This window comes from Felis catus, chromosome D2 (genome assembly GCF_018350175.1).
Source record: "Felis catus isolate Fca126 chromosome D2, F.catus_Fca126_mat1.0, whole genome shotgun sequence".
NCBI classification, from domain to species: Eukaryota; Metazoa; Chordata; class Mammalia; order Carnivora; family Felidae; genus Felis; species Felis catus.
This window is the reverse complement of record NC_058378.1, coordinates 35,995,207-36,017,315: the sequence shown is the minus strand read 5'-3', so window position 1 is coordinate 36,017,315 and position 22,109 is coordinate 35,995,207. Positions and strand designations below refer to the sequence as shown.

Genomic DNA, 22,109 nt, shown 5'->3' with positions numbered 1-22,109 from the left:
CAAACTCACCAACCATGAGTTCAGGACCTGAGCCGAAGTTGGCTGCTTAATCGACTGAGCCCCACATTTGAGCAGATCTTAAGTGAAATGCATCACAGGAACAGAACACTGTTCCATGATTCTTATACTCTCTAGGATGCTTTAGGTTGCAAGTAACAGAATATGCAACTAAAAGTTACTTAAACATAAGGCTTTATTATATAACAATGAAAGAAGTCCAAAGGTAAGATGCTCTCCAGGGTTAATTCATCAGTTCATGATATCACCAAGAACCCAAATACTTCCATCTTTCTGCTCTGCCACCTTCAATTCAAAACCTCCACTCAGGGATGCAAGATGGCTGCTATAGCCATCAGAGGTAGATGCAACCACACCCAGAAAATGTTCTCTCTTTTTTACAGAGGAAAACTTTCCCAGAAATCTCCACCATATAGCAGATTATACCTGATGATCACTGACCATAAAAGGATCACGTGCCTGTGCCCAAACTAATCACAGGAGACTGGGGAGGAAGTACTTTCCATAATTCCACGACATGAAGGTCCTTCAGTGATACGAAGTGTTAATTACATGAATGGGGATGTGAGCACAAACATAAGGGAGAACTGAGGTGTTATTGGGAAAGCCACCAATGTGTCTGCCACAGAATAGGTTCCACATCTACCTCAGGATTTGGTACTCACATTTTCCCTACTTTTCCCAATATCCCCATGGCATCCTTCCTCACATCTCTGAGGTCTCTGCTGAAATATTAGGTTATGCAAGAGACCTCCTCTGACCACTCCATCTCAAAGAGCTGTCTGCTTACACTCATCATTCCCTAGTCTCTATGTTTGTCTTCTCCATACTTATGGAGAAGTGTACACACACATATGCTCCACACACCATATGTGTGTGTGCATGTATTTGTTTACCATCAGTCTTCCCCCTGTAAAATATAAGCTCCTTGAGGCACATAATACACTCAAATATTTGTGGAATTAATGAATAAAGAAATGGAATTCACTGGTGTGCCTCACTCTTCGTCCTAATTCTCCACCATGTTGGCCATGCCAGCAAACAGTTCTCCTTGCTCTTCCCTATTTTCCTGCCCCCAGCTTTTTGCTCACACTATCCCCCTCCTGCAATGGTCTCTGTTTCCTCTTCTTCTTTAAACACTGTCTTTAAGAGCCAGCTCAAATTCCACTTCTTTCATAATGCCTGTCATGATGATTCAAACCCCACATGATCTCTCAAGAGTACTTTCAATTTGTAAAGCTCATATTACTCCTTTCATAGTGTTTTCCTTGAACCCAAAACTGGAGCTGTAAGTACCCACAGATCTTGACTCACTCAAGGTCTATGCTATTCTTGTAACTGAGCAAACGGGAGTCCCAGAATTGTTTCGACCTGCCCAGGAATGGAACAGAACATGTAAGTAGGATGGACATCCCTGTTTGATAATTAACCAGTAAAAAATTTGTAGAATATTCTCCAGATAGCAATTTTTGATATTTGCTACATGAGTGGGTGTTTGGGGAAAATGAACAGCAAAAGAATACATAAGGGTAATTCTGTGCTAATAGGCACAAACAGATCACTCTGTCGGACCCAAAAACATGGAAGGAGGTTTCACTGAATGAGAAAAAGCCTCATTATTTCAGGAGTCTAAGTTCACTGATGGAACAGAGCATGATAGTAGGGATGCCAATAAAAGGAAATATAAAACATTAGGGAATAGAGAATTGTGAAAGATGTCAGTCACTTCACATTTTTAAGCCTTAATACCCTCATCTATAAGAATAGAATTAGACTAGATCAATTATCTAGCAGGACTTGCTTTAAAAAAACAAAAAACCTGACATCGAACCCAAAAAGGGTAACTGCTCTGGTTATAGAAGGTGCTGCTGAAATCCTCACCCTGCAAGCCTCCTACTTATCCCCAACAATGGTACCTTCACTACTGGATGGCGTAATCTTTGGGGATGTCTTCTAGCATTGAGATAGGATAGTTCTAAAATAGATGATCATAACACTAATAGTACTTAGAATACTACAAGACTGCAGTGACTTAAAAAACAATTTATGCTAAGGCTCCAGGAAGAAGTTATTAATGTGGGGCAAATGCTGGTCTTCCAAAGCCATGATAAATCAAGTGTTCATAAACCAGCAATGGATAGATGGATGAATGGATGGGAGTGAAGGAAGAAAGGCAATTTAACTCTCATTACTTGTAAAAAGAATAATCAAATTATCATTAATTGCCAATTAGACCAAAGTTTACCGCAGTTTTAATTATATAGAAAACAAGGTTAAGTAGCCTATATGCCTAAACAATAAGACTGGTAAAGAAAACTGGACCAAATACCTTGGGCAGCCACTAGCCACCATGTTTCAGATAAATTATTGAGGATATGAGAATATGTTAAAAATATATATTGATACATACGAAAGTTGCAAAAAAGATTAGGGAATGATCATAGTCTCTAAAATGTAATGTGTATATGCTTTTTATCTAAAAAGACTGAAAGATATATAACAAAATATTAACAGTGGTAACTTCTGGGGGGATTTTCTAGTTTTGTTTTTTTTTTTTTTACAAACCTTCTATGGTAAGCATGTTTTGTTTATAATAAGAAAAGGGTTGAAATAAATTACAACTATAAAATAAAACTGAGTGAACATTCTTTTGTTTATTACCCATCCGACTTTTAAGTTCAAAAGTCTGAGAGATTTAGGGTGATATCCCAGAACTATCCAGATTGACCCCAACGGAACACAGAAGGGGAAAGGTATCATCTCTCTGGACCACCTGTCAGAGTCCTAAGCATGGATCTCATCAAGTCCCCCTCCTGCATCAGAATCTCTAAGGAGATGGGCCTAAGACACCTGTACTCTGACTCTGGGAAGCACAGGTGAAGCGATTGTTATTAGATGTGCTGGTATATTGGCTATGACAAATAACGGCAAAAAGAAACCAGCTCTTAATCTGCCTCCACAAATCAGGGGTCAACATGTGAGGAAAGTTACCATCCTTTTCCCAAAAGTCTCCAAGATCACCTTAGAGACTACAGGTTTTCACACTACAAAAGGACCAGAACTCTAAGCAACCTGTTACATGGATCTGTAATTCTGAGCCATGTGTGAGCCAGCTTTAGCAAACTTAATTTATCACTTGTCAAATTTTTCAACCTTTGAAAAGTTACTCAATACCAGAATTAATGTATAATACCCAAGTGGTTGGCCAGCTCTGAACCCATGTTATCCCAAAACGATGCCGGATGTACACGGGAGGATGGCATGGCTTCCAGGCTGCCACAGACTCATCTGCACAAAGAAGGTGGGTGTCGGGGCGCCTGGGTGGCTCAGTCAGTTAAGCGTCCGACTTCGGCTCAGGTCGTGATCTCGTGGTCTGTGAGTTCAAGCCCCACCTCAGGTTCTGTGCTGACAGCTCAGAGCCTGGAGCCTGTTTCAGATTCTGTGTCTCCCTCTCTCTGACCCTCCCCTGTTCATGCTGTCTCTGTCTCAAAAATAAACAAACGTTAAAAAAAAATTTTTTTAATAAAAATTAAAAAAAAAGAAGGTGGGTGTGAGCGTGAGGTCAAATCCACTTTTTCAACATCAACAGAGTGACATAATCCATGCCATACCTAAAAATATGTCTCATGGATCTCCATGCAATAGACAATTTACTAATTTCAGTTTATGTTTTTGTTTTTTATTTTTTGTTTTTAACTCTCATTCATCATTTCTAGCAAGTCAACAGTCCTTCTCCCAAGACCCTGTTTTAATTGTGAACGCAGCTGATACTGCACTCTGGGCCAAAATTTCTTAGAACCGTGTTGCTACTTCAGACATTTGGTTCTAGGCAGAAACTGAGGAAATAGGTATACTCTGGAGGTATGTCACAAGAAAGATATCAGTCTCAAAACTGGGTGTGTGCTCATGTAAACCAGCACCCGTAAGGGGGAAAAAAATCTTTTTGTAATATAGAGGGGAAAAAAAAGCAGAGACTCTGTCTTTCCGGGCCATTTCTTTGAGGGGAAAGGGAGGAAGGGGTGTGGAGGGGAAGAAGGAAAAAACAAACTTTATTTTTGGATGGAAAATGAGTAAAGGATGTATTAGACCCATCAACATCAACTCTGAAATACAAAGTTTCCTTCAGTGTATTCCAAAATGAACAAGAGATTTTCCAAGCTTCCTAAGATCCTGGGTTCCTTGAAAGTACCAAAAACACAATGGCTCATTTTGGAACCATCACTCCTAAGGCTGGACAGAATTAAATTAGGGATAATTTTTACTTTTCCAACAAGGTGTGTGGGGGGCTGTTTATGTTTCTCTTTTAGAATTTTAATAACACTAATTCTTATCGAAGAGTCCTAAATCAACCGGTCTCAGAAAATCACTTTCTTTATTCATACAATGAAACAAAATCCTAAATATACCTTTGAGAACGGTACTCAATTATAATAATTTGATTTACCTTCTATTGCTTCATATAATCACTGATTATTTAAAAAAAAAACTCAAAAAGCTTTTGGACCATACTCTTCCTTTCTGAAATAACTGTTCTGTAAATAGTAAACCTATTATAGCATAGGCAGTACTATACCTTTTCCTCAGGGGGGAAAATTAGATTCACCTTTTTTCTGTCCCAATTATTTTTTTTTAATTTAATTGTAATAACACTTAACATGAGATCTTTTCTCTTAAATTCTTTCTCTACCTAATATATTCAAGTTTGAGTTAGAGCATACTTGCTACCTTAAAGTAAAATGTTACAAGCATTAAACATTGAGTCACTCATTAACATATAAGGACTGGACAAAGGTAGAAAGACATTTAAGTTTTTCCTGCACAAAGGAGGCATGTGTTATCATGGCTATCACACTCCTTCATAAAGCAACAATAGATCTCCTTCCAGAAACATCATTTTCAAAAGGAGCAGGTAAATATTATTATTTACTACACTAAGGCAACAATAACTGATTAAAGCAAATTTAGTGGAAACATTAAAATAATGGCAAGGGAAGAAAATGTATTCTGCAGCAACACTGTGTGAACTTATTGGAAATAATCAGCCGCTCAGTTTGAATTAAATGAGAGTGAATGTAGTGGGGGGGGGGGGGGGGGGGGGGGGGGGTAGAGGGAGGTTGAAAGAGAAAGCCTGGCACACACTAGCTGGAATCTGCTAGTTTCCCTCTGCCCTGGCGGCTAGGAAAATCTGCAAAGATGCAAACAATCCTTGGGTGTTCAGTTAGCAGTGAGTAAATTGCTGTGGGATCTAAGGGCGGGCATACTTTAGCAGGCAATTCCTCTCTGTCTTTCATTCTGTTTGTCTGTGTTAAATTCCCCCTCTGCCCTCATCCATTCTCACATCCAGTTCCCTGCTTTGTCCATCCATCAATCCCCTCACTTTGTCAGTGCTGACTTCATCCCAGCTCTCACAGTCGTGTTGCAGCCATCCCGAGGCCGCGGGGGAGCCCCCGCCTGCCGCAGCCTCCCTGCTTCCCGATCTGCTGACAGAGGACCCAGTCAGACGCTTGTCGTTTTCTATTGCACAGGCCAGCAAAAACACTAATACTCAACCTGATTCCTATCGTCCTGCTTTTCACCTTCTCTATTGAAGAGAATGGAAGAGAGAAAGACACAAGGAAAGAGAAATGCAGGGGGAGTGGGGGCGGAAAGAAATAGGGTGGCAGGGGTTGGTGGGTAATGGAGAGAGATGTTTGCTGAATTTTCTAGAACAATTTGCACACCAGTCAGGTGGAGGCTCAATCCAGCTTCCAGTACCACACATCAATAGAAATCACAGGGAGAAAATGTAGCACTAATTAAGGGTTGATAAGCTGTAGTCAAGTGCAGTTTAGGAGAATAAAAACCCAGCAGACTACCCAGGCCTGTGTAAGCCCAACCCTACACACTTTCATCGCCAGCTTAGGGAGGGAAATTTTGCAGCGTTTTTTTTAGTTTTACCTTCAAAATCAAACAGATAGGCTGGGAGAAAAATATATTAGATGATTGTTCTTATTCAAAAGATCATTTGCAAAACATTTCGAAGGGGGGGGGCGCTTACTGAAGAGGAAAATAGTTACCTAGCAACAAAACTATTTTAAAACATTCTTCAGTGTACTTGCCCAATTGTGTGCTCTTAATTCAAAGATGTAGAATTCTGAGCACCTGCCGAATTATTAGAATACTTTCCCCTGAATTCTCAACTCCTCTTTTTTCCCCCCAGAAAGAGGGCAAACTTCACAATAAGCCATAATCGGAATGAGAAAAACTTTTCAATGTTACACATTTCTTTAAATTTTACTCTTAGAGTGGAAGGCAGAATTTCACTTGAAATATGAGCAATTAAATTAGTAAAACTATTTATACAACGGTGCTTAAAATGACTTTAAAATAAAGGAGCTCAGTGGGGTAGGTTTTTCTGTAATTACTGGTAATTGCAACTAGCATTTTGAAGGTCTTACTACCTACAAGGCATTTTCATATATGTTATCCTCACCACCAAACCACTCTCCAGGGATTGGTCCTGCTTTTTGGAATGTAGAAAGCAGAAACCCAGCCATTCAACAACTTTCCCCAAATCATAATCATTCCCCACTGCCAAGTAAGGACCATCAGGATTCAAAAATGGCTGTTAGAATTCCAACTCTTTGCCCAAGAGATGGGCACATCCAGTTACCTAGCCCCAAAGCTTCTTTGTAGTTAAAGAAAACCTGAAAGATCCTCTGGGATAAAAATGACTTAACCTGTTTCTCTATCCAAAGCATGACCACAAAATATTGAGAGGGGTGTTGTAGTACAGCACCCCCAGTTCTTATTCAGGGAGATTATTTGGTTTTGTATTGAATGCAACAAACAACTTGTGCAAACAAACCAAGAGAAGTTTCCAGAAGGCCACTAGTGATTCGGGAATAAATGTGTTGCCTTTCAAGGCACCGACGCTGAAGAGCTAAGTACTCGCTTGGATGATTAAGTTTTGGTGTGTGTTAGGAAATGAGTAGCAGCATCCTGTGGCCACCACACCTCATACCAAGAAGGATTTGGGAAGCAAATGGCAAATTATTCACCAGGGCTGTACAAGCACAGAATGAAGAGAAAAGAGGACTGGAAAGCCAGCAAGGCCTCCCTGGTTTCCAGTCTCAACTCAACACTACTGTCACACATCTAATCCAGAACCTTCACCCACAGCTTGTTCCTCATTCCTTTTGTTTTCTCAAACCCACATGCCCAGATGGGCTTTGGCTGTGACACAAGAGGCCAGGGGAAGGGGAGAAGAAAAGGCAGCGGCACAAAGTCTCCTCTGCGTTGCTACTATACACATCAGACATCTCTAATTAGACAGCAACAAAATTTTATTAATAGGATGGACATTATAGAATGAGCTTGTTATAAATGGGCCCTGTCAGGGCCTTATTCAGCTACCAAATGAGTATTCTCAGTTCAGTGCTCTCATCTGAGGCATCACGCCTAGTGCTGGATAACAAATGATTGCTATTAACCGTATTGTTAGTAATGATGGCTGAAAACAAACAAAAACCCATAAATAACAGTCTACAGAAAAATTAACCCATAAACTTGATAGATATCCAGCTGAGAAATAATAAATGACACTTTGGGGCCTGCTGGGAGAAGCTAGTGGTTTTTGTTTTCCTCTCTGTCATTAACACATTTTCTGTGCTAAAAATTAGATTCTGATATATAATTATCAACGCTCCCAGATATTAATTCTGCTATTGCTCCCTCGGTTTCTCTTCTGGCTGGGCTATAATGTTATTCACAGATTACTCTGAGAAAACACATCAAACACTTAACAGAACAGGTCAAAGTGACAAGCGGCTTCTGCTGACAACATCAACCTGCACCATCTTTTTAACCAGGGATACAAAACAAATTTCTCATATTAATTAACTAGGGTTTCCTTCCAGCCACAACAGGCCTGTACAATGTGATGTGAGCTAAGCAAAGTCCCCACTTCTCTAATGAAGGCGGCCAAGGGAAGCGAGGAGTGACAAAATTATCTTGCATTTATGGCATTCAAATCCACATTCATTAATGTCTTTTAGGGAGGAGACAGGGTTCAAAACAACTTTCCAACAGCAGAGCATCTCTCACCTTGAGCCCCTTCCTCTCACGGGGGCAAGCACAAGCACACGTAAATGAGCACGTAAGCAAGAGACCTTCCCCTAAAGGAGCCAGAATTTCAGCCACGGTATGCGAACTAGCACTGTCACTGAAAAGGACGTCAACTTCCCAAATGCCATGACTTCCACACAATTAATTCACCTTGACCAGAATACGATCTCACCTATCAGTGGCTCATATGTGCCAGGAACTACCAAATCAAGTGAAATTCACCAGGCTCCTCCATAGACTGGCCCATATCCTGTCAACAGACAACACACCTCAACACGCACGCGCACACACACACACACACACACACACACACACACACACACACAGCACTCTCATGCACATATGTCAAGTCCTTATCACCAGTATGGGCATTACAATGCCATCTATTCTATGAATTTCTTCTGTTGTCTCTCTGACAATTTAATTTCAGGGAAAATAACTGGGGTGGCAGTGGGGGAGGGAGGGAATTTATTTTAAATCAAAAATATGAAGCTACCCAAGCTAGAGAATATATATATATAATTGTTCCGTTTGGTTAAAATTAAGATGATGAAATTTGTTAAGACTAAAATGAGGTGGGGGGGTGGGGCTCATGAAAATAGGTCAGTACAAGTGAATAAATCAGCAGGTATACCCTCCATTTCCCAAGCCTATCCTCCTACTGGGGGGGGGGGGGGGGGAAGAGGCCGCAACTTCCTAGTCCTAAACAAATGCCTTCAAACACAAGCTCTTTTATCAGTTGGGGAACAAAACATCATAACGGGAAAATTGTTTAAAATTAGGCAATATGGCTGAGTCTCGAAAACGCAGAAGCAAAAACCAAGGGAGAGCAAGGATTAATGCAAGCAGCAGAGAAGAGAACATAGGTAAAAATCAAGAGAACTGAAGCTGCCATGTGAAAAGCTGGGGGTGAGGCGTTTTAACCTGCAAGTTAGAAAACCTTGGCAGTCCCCAGCAGTGGTGGGATGTTCCCTTCTTCCTTTCAAGCTCCATCAAGGAACCTGGGCTGGCCACGATCTAAATACTATTTCTGAGATGGGATTTTTTAAAAATAAGCAAACGATCTCCCGTCTCCCATGCCTTGTTGTTAACCCCCGCACCTCATCCCTCTGATCATGCTGCCTTGATGGTAAGAGCCTACACTGCAAATCCCTCACCCTCCATGCACTCCATTTTCTCAGTATCTGGCATTGCGATATTAAATAACTATAAAACTAGAAAGCCAAAATAACTAAATCACCTGGCAGCCAATTTCTGAGAGTTAAACCACAAACCCGGAAAATGGTGGAGTGTGTTGAAATAATGTAAAGGAAACCCATAAATTCAAACTTTATGTTCTGTAAAGAACAAATATGAAAAAGGCATCAAAATAATGAAAGATTGTTTATGTATTCTGGCATGAAATGGGAATGTGTTATGAGAGAGAGAGCAGTGGTGGAGACAGATCGACGAAGCTGACAGTGTGGTATTCATCCTGCACGGTGGAGCAGACGCCCCGCTAGTGGCAGTAGACAGCGCAATAAATCAAGGGCTCTCGAAGCTGTACCTACAGCTTATTACATCCAAGATGACAAATAAATAATAATCCCTGTCAGAGCGGCCCTTTGCTCAAGGATTGAGCCTGAAACCTTTGGCTCATCACTTCTCATCTTAAGTGAAAACACTAGAACTAGGGAATTGGAGGCCACGGTTTGCTAAGCTCATGAAACACAAAACAAGCAGGACCCGGGAACTAGGACTGAACAAGAAAGGTCAAGAAGGAAGGAAGGATAAACATTTAAATAATCCTGACCGAGAGGGGGGAAAGCAGCAGAGTGAATGTGGGTTAACATGTCCTAATCATCAGGGGGTGAAAAAACACCCAACACCGATTCCTTGTCCCCACCCCTAACAGGAAGAAATTCTAGGCTTCATTTGAAACGTACTACCAGCAGCAAAGAGGCAGGGTCCTAGAGGCTCCAGGCTACCAACACCAGTGGCCAACACCCTCCCAACTTCTCACCACCTCATTTGCCCTCCTGCCTTACTTAAAAGCGAACCAAGAGGTAGAAAACCATCCACCCCATGTAGTAATAATCCCAGCTTCCTCACAGCATCAAAGGAGAGGCGACTGCTGTCCAGGGCCAAGGCAAGAGGAAGACTGAATCACACAGCCATTCCTGCTTCCCAGCCTGCTGGCTTGGTCACCTCCTCTCCTGTCCATCACTCACTGGCTCCGCAGTGCAGGGCGGCCAGAACCCTGCCACCCAATCTGCCAGGTATCCATAGGTATTACGACTTTGAACTTGTCTCTTTGAGCATTCCTGTTTTCCTACTCTTCCTGACTGGGTAGCTGGAAGGCTTTCTCCGAGACCTGAACAGTTCTTTCAGACCATCCCTCCGTCTGGGTGGGCTCTACACCTACAGTTCCCAAAATGGCTTTTCTAAGCAAGGCCATGTCTTCTCCCTGACACATCCCCATTCCTTCACTGTCTTCAGGAAAGCACAGAGGGAGCACAGTAAAATCTGATAGGGCAAAAAGGGTTTGGGCTCCGGCTTCCCCAGAACCACACCACCGCCCCCACCCCCACCCCCACCACCAACACACACATACACACTCCATCTCAACCCCTGAATGTGCTGCCAGCCCCATTTAGCCAATACACCTCTGGGCATTAAAACAAAATCATGTTTTGTCACTTGAGAGAAGGGCACAAACATGGCTCTGCCAAAGGGTATAGGAATCGTTACAAAAATGTAGGTCCCAATGGCTAAAATAAATTTCTGAGATTACAAAGGGAAAAGGACCACCATTTTATGTTCATCTTAGAGGACAGTGTGGTGCCACTAATGCTTCACCTACCCACCCTTCTTTAAGACAAAGACTACATGGCAGAATGGAGCAAGCACCAGCTTTGGTCAGGTGGACTTGAGTTCAAATTCTAACTCTGCACAAGTTGGAAGACCTCAGGCAGATCACTGGACCTTGCTGAGTCTCAGTTTCCTCATCTGGGGGGGGGGGGGTGGGGGGGAGCTACTGCTACTAATATTCAACCCACAGGATTGCTTTGAGATTCAATGAGATCAGCATGCTTGATAGTGCCTAACATATTCTGGATGCCCAACAGATGTCAGTCCTTATCCCAGCCTGACTTTTCCTAATTTTCTGCCATCTACTACAGCAGAATTTTGAATATGGTATCATCTACATGACTTTAGATCCTTTTCAAAATATCCAAAATTCTCTACAGAAACACAAGCTTCTTATAAAAATAATTTTAATCTAAAGCATATACATAGCAAAGAACTTGGACAAAATTTATCTAAGGTTTTTAAGAGATTTGGGGCTAAAAGTTGGTAGGTGATGCAATAAAGTGCAATCACTTCAACCCAATAAGGACTCTATTCCTAAGAAAATAAACAAAATTACCAAAAATTCATATGCACAAAGACATACATTATACTGTTATTATGGCAAAAAAAAAATATGAGGACAAACTAATCAGCCCATAATAAGATTTAACAATGTTTAAAATTATTTTTTAAGTTATGGAATGTTTATTTGATGAAATAATATACAGTCATCAAAAATGATGATCATAAGACAACAAAGCAAGGTGCCTGGGTCCTCAGTTGGTTAAGCATCCCACTTTGGTTCGGGTCATGATCTCACGGTTTGTGAGTTCAAGCCCCACATCAGGCTCTGTGCTGACAGCTTTGAACCTAGAGCATGCTTCAGATTCTGTGTCTCTTTTCCTCTCTGCCCCTCCCCTGCTCACACTCTTTCTCTCAAAAATAAACATTAAAAAGAAATTTTAAGAAGACCACAAAGCAACATGGCAAAATGGATATTATTTAATGTAACATGAAAAAAGCCAAACATAAAACTGACACTTCACTCTCATTTCAACTATGCTGCTTTATTCCTCTTGAAGTAGACAATATAGCACACATAATAACAGTTGGGCTGATGGGGCAGAAGTAGACCATTGTTTTTACTCTTCCATTTTTTTTCAAATTTTTCATGATTATGTTTGATAACACTTTTTAAATTTTAAAACAATTTTAGGGGCACCTGGGTGGCTCAGTTACGTGTCCAACTCTTAGTTTCGGCTCAGATCTGAGTGGGATCTAGCTCTGCATCAGGCTCCACACTATCAGCTTGGGGATTCCTGCTTGGGATTCTCTCTCCGCCCCCCCCCTCTCTCTCAAAATAAATAATCATTTTTAAAAACTCAAAAGTCAAGAAGTTAAATGAATTAAAAATTGGAAATCTGGGAACAAAACCTATAGCCACCAAGATTTTTTAGGCTCCCACTGCTTCCTGTCATCCAAGATACCCCTGTGGGGACCTCTAGTGAACTGGTGGGCAAAGATGGAACCAAAGTCTTTTTGAAACGTTGCCCTCCTGGGCCAACTTGCCCACGTGACTTTTCCAGCTATCCCCTTACATGGTGCAACCTGCTCTTCCAGCCATTACTTTACCATCACACATGCATACTTTCAGCCTCATTGATGGAGTCATTCAGCCACTCCCTTTCAATAAAAAAACTTCAGTCTTCAAAGTTTGAAGCCCCTTGTAAGATTTTACTTCCTACCATCCATTGAATGTCCCAAAGAACCATTTCAAAAGCGAGCTGTTGACAACAGCTGGAAATCAGACAAGGAGGTGAAATGAAAAAAAATCAAGAAAAAGCTGTCCTCTAACTATCCCAATCCCTGAACCCCTTTCCTTAGCCAGCATACAATTTCTGGTCCTTGGATCTCCCTCCTGTTTCTTACTCTCTGGACTAAGTGGGGGCAACTCTCAAGTTGGAGATTAATACCTTAACTTTCATAAACATTCCAACTCAGACAACTTGCTGATACTTTGTAGATTGGGGCTTTGTTATCAGAATACAGCTGGAGACCCTGACCTTTCATGAAAACAAGGAAACAAGAAAATAACACTGGGGGTCTTGTTCTGTGTTAAGTCCTTCAATAGACAGCTTAACTCAGCAGCAACAAATTCATGAGATGACTGGACTTTTCACAGCAGCTCTCCTTCTGTCATCTAGGTAAAGACATTCTCTTTAGGCTGCATATCTATGTAGTCCAGGTACAGAAACACTTTACTTGTGGCAGTTTGAATTTCAGCTCCTAATTTATTCTCCATGTATTCACCTCCCTTTCTTCTTCACTGCTCCCTTGAAAACACACCAGGTCCAATCAGCCAGTTTAGTTTATAGTTCCTTAGCTTTCTGAGTTAAAGATAAGGAACCTGTTCATGGCAGGAAGTTCCTGTCAGGGCCAAGAACCAGCACTCAGGCTGCTGGTCTTTCCACCACACCATGCTGGTCCTGATTACTTGGTGTCCATACAGCAGAAAAGTTAACACCCTCCCAGTATCTTGTAGGAAAGTGTGAAATGCAGTCCTAGACGACCTACATGAGACAAAGATTCTCTCCTGAAAAAAACTATCACTATCTCCCTAAATTGACGCTCATCCCATGGCCAACAAATGGTGACCACGAACCTCTGGGGATAGGGGGAGGGCAATACTGCATGATACCAAATTCTTAAAGCATGCCATGGTCCAAGATTAATTTTTTTTAAACATGTAATTTGAAATATGTTTGGGTTCAATGGTTTAAAATGAGTTAACTTAACAAAAGACAAGTAAATAATGTAATCATTTCATACAATATTACTGTCTAAAGGTTTTTAAATATAAACATGGCAATTCTGCTAATACATATTACATACATTTGCAACAATACAAGGAAGCTGAAAGGTGGTTATTGTTGAGCTGAAAAAGTCCCAGAATCCCACTAAGAAAATAATGTGAGACAATAATGCATATTTCAGGTACACACTATAACTGACTTAAATTATTATGGATGTACTTCATACTTAATTACCTTTCTAAAATATGTCGGGGTATTTTGTCATAAACTCTACAGAGTCTGCTGTACCTCTACTAAACACTGCTCTGAAATGCAAACCCTTCGCTAATGTTTTTATTTGAATAACTTATTACCCAATATAGCAAGCATCAACACATTTTATAGAACCAGAACTTGGCTCTCTGAAATTCCTCCTACCCTAATGCCAGTCACTGTTGGGAGCATTTAGTTATAAATTGTCTTTCAATAAAAGTAAAAGCTCCCAAAACAACAAAATGAAAAGACACAGCAGCTTAAATCAAGGGAAGTCAATTTCCACATGCCGATCCTAAATATTTCATGGCCCTATTTTATTCTGACATTTGTAGATGACTAAAGTGTTACAAAGGAAATAAAATGCTGATTAAAGAGTTCACTGTCATAAAGGTTACTGAATTGTAAATGGCCCTTTCCATCTTCCTGTTAATAGGTACCCAGCTGTAAACATCATGAAGGATGTGACGGGAGGGCGGCTTCCCTCCTTTAGGAGCTGTATATACATTAATCACTGAATCACCAAGCCATGCTTAATTGCAAGCTGTATATCACACAAATCCATGGTAAGTAGAAGGAAACTCATTATTGCTGCTTCATAACTACTGGGTACTTCTCATTTTAACCTCCTCACACCTGGGACACTTTGTTGCTCTATAACAGGAATGCAGAAAAGGTATTACACCACTAATTACAGCCCACACCAGCACCCCCACCTGAGCTGCCTGAAAGGAAAACGGAACTGTCTCAAATCTGCAGCCATCCCAAGCTTCTGCCTCATTGCCACTAAGTGAGTTCTTATATGTGGTTTCCTGTAACCACCCCCCTTCCCTTCCTGGGGACAACATGTTGAAATCCATTACTCCTTGAGAGTTTACAGAACTGTTTAAATGATAAAGAAAAAAAAAACCTGCAGTATATTTTGCTTTGACAAAATTATTGATTTAAATCCCATACAATAGCACAATACTATTTAAAGGTCAACCCAAGAAAAATGAGTTTACACCCGAACAGAGCTGAGCTTATCTGTCATGAAAGTGTAATGATGTGTTTATTCCCTCACTAGGGTGTATATATTTTTCAGGAAGATATAACAGTCTACTTGCAGGTGAAATCTGCTCTTAAATGGGAATTTCAGGAGATATTTACATTTCAGATGGTGGAGCTGATATCCAAAGCCCTGAGACCCATTTCTGTACTTACTAGTCAGGTGAGTATTTATTTTCATTGCCTAAAAATTATTCTTCTCACTCCCAGGTCAAAAATGAGACATACACTTGAAAACTATAACCACAACTCATAGGGGAATCTTTCAAGAAGGCTAAGGTTGCAAACAGAATGCAAAGGTTGCCATGATAACAGTCTCTTCTTATGTTTTGGTTTCTCTCTCACATTTCAAAAACACAGCAATAAAATGTTCTAAGTTCATTATGTCTGCAAATATTTGTTATTAATGAGTCTGTATATTTGTCTTTTTTATTTTTCAAAACACCAATTGATATATAATCTGCCCCATTACTACCACCATCACCCATCCTCAGTTGACCTCTAAAGGAATTCAGACCCAGGCCTCACTGGAATGGGGTAAAGGGGATGAGGCTTGATACTCTGCAACCAGGTCACAGCCCCTAAACCAAACCTGGTCTATGGCCTCTCCATTGAACTCAGTTCAACCAACATTTATTGGGTGCCAGGTAATCTGCTGGTTGTGACAATACAAAACACATTACCTTCTCTCCTTCTCTCTTGAAAAGCCTCAGTCATTAATCTGGCAGATGGACTGAGCACCCATTATTTGTGCCTGGTACTATGCAGTGACTTCTCAGGGACAAGAAGTCTTACAGGGCCCACAGACACTGAATACACAAATACAAGTGGAAGAAATTTCTGTGGACATCCAGGATGCTAGGGGAGCAATATACACCAAGGGAAGCCAAACCAGTCAACATGGTTCAAGGAGGGGCTTCCTTATTTGACAAGAGACTTGAAGGATGCAAAGGCATCAGCTAGATGAAAATGAACAGGGTAGATCAAAGGAGTAGCAAGGGCCTGGGCAAGGACCCCAACACAAGACAGAATCTTCCACAGAAAAAAGAGTTGCATATGATATGTGATCTGGCTGAGGGTAGGAGTCACAAGAAACTCTTGCAAACAGTAAGAGTTCTGAATCTAAGAGGAGCCACTAGAAGATGCCCAGTTGGAGAGTGCCATGACCTGGGGCAATACGGAAACCAGATTAGAGGTAAGTAAAAGTTACTGTTGCAATTCCCCTCTAGGAGGCTACTGGAGCAGTGGGGTCAAGAACAATAGGGGTCAATGTCAGTGACCCAAAGAACAGCCAAGAAACTATCCTACTACTCCATCACCACCAGTGCATAAGAAGTACATTTTTAAAGACTAGCCTTTAGTTTTGTGTTGTAAAGACTGAGCCAATTAGGCTCATGATTCAGCTCATTGAGTCTGTTCCCCCTTCTCACAGGTGCAATCCAGTTTGTCTAGGGATTATAACAGTTCTGAAATTCTTATTATCTGCCTTCAGCACCCACCAGCTCACTGGCTATTTTCATTATTAGCTCTATCAAAACATGACCTGGAAGAGAGATAACTTCCAAATCCAGTTAGGATATTGCTAACACTTGGAGTGACGTTGTTTTTGTGTCTTTGGTCAGAAACAAGAGCAAAGCTATTAACTAAAACCACATCTGAATGCTGTCAACATTTTATTTATCCAGACATCAACTTGTTCCCTACCATCATAGGCGTTGGCACTTTGGTGGTCTAAAACTCAGTGAGTGTATGAATTTTATTTCTCTTCCAACACTGCTTACAGGAAAGAGGGGCTGGTGTTCAATAACCTTCTATTGTTGGCAGATCCTCAAAGCCTCTCACATTCAGACAAAATCCTAAAGCTTCCTGCCTTATCGGGTGAGCTGCAGGAAGGCTGAGTCCATCCCACCATAACTAACCCCAAAACCGCTGACCACCCACTACCACCACCCACCACCCCCCACTACCAGTCAACAAAGTCACACTCAGGGCAGGAATCTCCTCCTGCCTTCTGAAGTAATCTGTGGAATTACACTTCCCATTCCTCCTCATCCCATCCCAGCGCTGAGATAGATGAGTCAACCCTACATGTTCACCACAACGTGTTGCTTGTCCTTTCATGAAATTGTAAAACAGATGCTACAACAAGCATACTTCACAAGATGATGGCAAAGTAGGAAGATCACCTACTTTGGAATCAAGCACACCTGGGCCCAGAGCTAAGCCACATCATCAGGGATGCTTTCCTGGGTCTGCTGCTTAGGGATCCTCCATTACGTCATCATGCATCCATCCATCCATCCACTAAATAGTTACTGGATGCCTACCATGTTCCAAGAGTTTTCACATTTATCTTGCTTAATCATGACAATAATCCCTTAGAGCAAGTTGCCCAAAATTTTTGTAACATGCACCCCAACATATGTTGATTTATTTATAAATTATGCACACTATATCTTACCAATGTATTCATAAAGCATATTAAATAGGCATTTTAAGGATAGGAAAAAAATAAGAAGATTTTAAATGCAATTTTATTCATTAATGATGTCAAATCTTCTTTGAGTTTACCAAAAAACAGATACTGTATTTTACATAATTTATTAACTTTTCATTACTGAGATGTTATATATTTATACCTATTTTTTTAAATGAGGGCTTAGCACTTTGTAAGAAGCCAATTTAAAAGTTTAGTTTTTAATTTAATTTTAATGCTTGATTTTAATAAATGAGTCCTCAATTTTACAAGATACTTAAGTATCTGTATGGTATCTTGTGGCTACTGTAACAAATTAACACAAACTTGGTGGCATTAAAAAAAAACATGCAAAAATGTATTTCCTCACAGAAGTACCAGTGGGCCAACGTCAAGATGTAAGTGGGATCACACTCCCCTCAGAGGCTACAGGAGAGAATCTGTTCCTTACCTCTTCAAGCCTCTGAAGTTTGGTGGAATCCCTTGGCTTTTGACCATACCACTCCCATCTCGGCCTCTCTGGGCACCATTGCTTTTTCCTCTTATGTCTATGTCTGGTCTTCCTCTGCCTCTGTTATAAATATTATAAGGTATTAAATACCTTATACAATATAATCTCAATTATATTTGGGGTTATATTTAGGACCTCCTAAAATAACCCAGGATAATCTCATCTCAAAATCCTTTATTTAATTACATTTGCAAAGATTCTTTTTCCATGGAAGGTAACATTCATAGGTTCCAGGGATTAGAATATGATTCTTAGACAGGACCATTATTCAGTACCACAGTACATATGAAAGAAAATGATCACTGAGCTCATTAAATCATGAAAATCTTTTTCAATCTCATGAACCAGTCACACTCAGATTGTTGTTTAAATTCAGTGGGTAAATTTCCACATGCCTTGATGTCAATTACCCAAAATGTGTGGCAATTTTCTATTTTTAACCAATGAATTCAAAACCCACTAAAATTCTTCTTCTTGGGAAGACTTACATAGTTAGAAAATTCATTTTCCATTTTTTTTCATGTGCAGAGATAAGCAATTTTATAGATAATACACCTAGACACAGTTTACAGCAAAGAGCTCACAGGATGATGGAAATCATTCCAAAAATGTTTTCAAATGTCCTCTCCATAGCATGAGTTTCTTTCATTAAGCATTTCTTAACTGCATTTTTTGCCAGACATATCTGTTAGGATTTATATTTTTGCCAGGCATTAGGAATGAAAAAAATTAAGAAAGCTTTAGTTTTCCTGAGATAAAAATGGAAAACTCATATTTATAATTAAACAAAACAAAAAAAAAAACACTTTCAAGTTCTTTCTTATGATATAGTCAAGGAATCTCTGTTGGAACAAAAGATTTTTGTACTCAATCCCCAACTTATCATCAAGTATAATGTAAAGGTTCTGTTATTCAAAGATTCAGAGTCTAATAAAATTTTCAAAATGCTTAAGACAAAAAAAAGAGGGGAAGATATCACTAAGAACTTCTCTTCAAAGAGAATACCCAGGTGGTCTCTGTAACAGCCATTCACTGTGTACGGCGGGTGCACATGTGGGAGACACCTGCACCAAGTGAGAGCTCCAGTTCAGTCTAAGAATTAAACATTGACCCAGCTTATTTCTCATTTTTAGGTTATAAAAATTAGGAACAAAATTCTAACACTCTCTTCCAGCATGCCAGTGGCTCTTATGACATACTCTGGGCACAAGTTCCTTTCTCTAAAAACTGCTCTGAGTTACGGGTGAGTGTTCTTATTATACCGATGGGAAAAGAAGCTAAGAAAGGCTGAGGGGGTTGCCTAAAACAGCACAGGCAAGAGGAATCAGAGCCAGTGCCTGATCAGATCTTCTGATTCTTTGTCTGGTTTCTATTCCACTGCCCTGTAACTCCTCTCCTCAAGAATAGAGTGGGGAAAGGTGATGAAGATAGCCAGAAGGGTGGTTCAAACACCAGTGCTGAAACCAAGCTGTCTGGATTTGACCTTGACTTCATGACATCCTAGCTATCTGGCTATATTAGACTCTACACCTCAGTTTTCTTATTTTCAAAATGAGGATAATAAAAGTATCTGTTCCAGAGGGTGATGGTGAGGAGGAAAAGAATTCATATCTCAGATGTTAGCCACACAATACCTATTTCATAAGGCTGTTCTAAAAGCAAGTGACAAATACATACACCTATGCAGATATATGGGGACACACACACACACTATACAGAAAGAGAGAAAGGGTCAGAGGAGGTACTCACATGTACCTGGCATATAACCATATAACTGATACTTAATGAAGATTAGCTTTTTCTTGAGCTTTTGTTAATTTTGAATGAACTATGAGGGTTACACAAAAGTCATAAAGCAGATAAGAGTCCTCTGTATGGGCAAGAAAGCATCTCTCTGATATAATCACACCACCCTCTCCCTCATCTCCCAAAGACATTTGCCGTTTAAGAATCCAAGGCTGGGGTGCCTGGGTGGCTCAGTTGGTTAAGCGTCCAACTCTTGATTTTGGCTCAGGTCATGATCTCACGGTTTGTAAGCCTGCTTGGGATTCTCTCCCTCCCTTTCTCTCTGCCACTCCCCCCTTAACATGCACATGCACTTTCTCAAAATAAACAAACATTAAAAATAATAGTCCAAGGCCAAAACCTCAGGCTGATAATGCTTATATCCATAATCTGGGCCATACAAAAGCAACTAATTCTCTCCAGGTTGGAAGGTCCATTTGAAATGGGTCTGCAGTGAAAATCATTTGAAAAGTATGATCGCTTATCTGTTAACAATATCTAGTATTGTAGGGTTTTCTGTTTCCATCTAAAAATTTTGAGTCTACCTATCTGGCTTCAATGTCCAAAGCGGTAGTTAAAAATTAAATAATAATAAACCAGGAGAAATGTCAACCAAAACTCTGTCTTCTGACTCTGCTGAGTCACAACCAAAGAGAACAGGCCACTGTCCAGACCCAATCACCATCTCCCTCACACCCTCAAAGTAAGCAGGATATATGTAAATCAATAAACATTTCATCTTGTGGAGTTCCTCTTGGTCTGACCTCCTTGTAGTGACTCTACTGAACATCCCATCATTGTCTCAATACTACCTTACACACCCTGTGTCTTATTTCTGGAATTTGATAAAAGCATTCAAATTCTAGTACTTGAAATAAAAATCAAGTGAGGGTTACCTTGGTGGCTCAGTCAGTTGAGCATCCAACTTCAGCTCAGATCAAGAATGATCTCACAGTTCATGACTTCGAGCCCCACATCAGGGCTCATTGCTGTCAGCCTGTCTGCGCAGAGCCCACTTTGAATCCTCTGTCCCCCTCTCTCTCTGCCCCTCTCCTACTCATCTCTCTCTCTCAAAAAAAAATAAATTTAAAACTTTAAAAAAAAAAGAAAACTCAAGTGAACCTATAGCCTCATAACCAAACATCACCCACAGGAAAATATGATGGTGACTATGGAGTCTGGAAAGGGGAAGCCAAGAAGCTAAGCAGATCCAGAAGATTTGGACAAACTAAAAGCTGTCAATCTAACAACAACAGGGCAAAGGCAGGACTTGCGCACCAAGGCACACAGGTTTAGCAGCAATATGCAGAAGAAACTCAAGGTTCCCAAGTTTACCAGGTGAGAAAGACAGAACGAAGAAATTGCATTGACTTCAAGTCAGGAAACTTGAGTTTGCATCCCTATTTTGCTCCTCTCTCCAATGCTGTATTCTTGGGGAAATTACCCTCCCCGGACCTCTATGTCCTCCTCTGTAAACGTGAGAGAGTTCATCCAGGTCACTTCTTAGAGACTTTAAGCTCAATTATTCTAGACCTCTTCTGTCATCACCAATCTGTGTACTGTTAAGCCAATAATGCATTTCTTATGTTCAGAGAAGTTTTTATTAACTATCTGTTGTGCATAACAAATCTGTTATTAGAGCTGTTTACCAAGTATGACTAGTCTACCTTCTTTGGATCCCAAGGTAAGAATGGAGCTTTGTCATCAATTCTGCCAATTAGCTGTGGTATATTTACTTGCCAATGCAAAACCCTTCAGAACACTTTCCCTTTGGCTCAGTGTCCAGTGATATTCAAGATATCAACTGCTCTGCCATCTTAAGTCCCTGTGTGACGAAAATGATCAGATTCTTTCTGTCAACCTACCATGTACAGGAAGCATAGCAAGAAATATATCCTTATTGTTTTACATCTTTGAGATTCTGGAGTTAGTTGTTACTGCAGCCTAACTTAGCCAGACCAAACTGACACAAGCAGCAGTCTGAAATTAAAATTACTATTATTGTTATTCCCCTATTATTCTTGTAATTATGACCTATAATAAAAAATGTTTTGGGGGTGCCTGGGTGGCTCAGTTGGTTAAACGTCTGACTCTCTGTTTTGGCTCAGGACATGATCTTGTGGTTCCTGAGACAGAGCCCCACATTGGACTTTGTGCTAACGGTGTAGAACCTGCTTGGGATTCTCTCTTTCCCTCTATCTTTTCTTCCCTGGCTCATCCTCTCCCTCTCCCTCCCTCCCTCTTTCCCTCTCAACGATAAACTTTTAAA

General features: G+C 40.5%; 1 protein-coding gene and 1 long non-coding RNA gene across 12 annotated transcripts in view; one reads left to right on the top strand and one right to left on the bottom strand.

The window, feature by feature from the left end:
* The window catches only part of LRMDA (leucine rich melanocyte differentiation associated), a 1,041,237-nt gene that overhangs the window by 759,121 nt on the left and 260,007 nt on the right, over positions 1-22,109 (bottom strand). The gene's annotated exons all lie outside the window — the stretch shown is intronic.
* LOC109492511 lies at positions 4,841-21,102 on the top strand. 2 transcript variants are annotated; one of them, XR_002146406.2, is made up of 5 exons: positions 4,841-4,927; positions 14,458-14,587; positions 14,685-14,811; positions 15,178-15,231; positions 20,994-21,102. It is a non-coding gene; the product is annotated as an uncharacterized LOC109492511 (long non-coding RNA). The 2 variants fall into 2 exon arrangements; XR_002146405.2 differs by lacking the exon at positions 20,994-21,102 and having other exon boundaries at positions 15,178-15,294.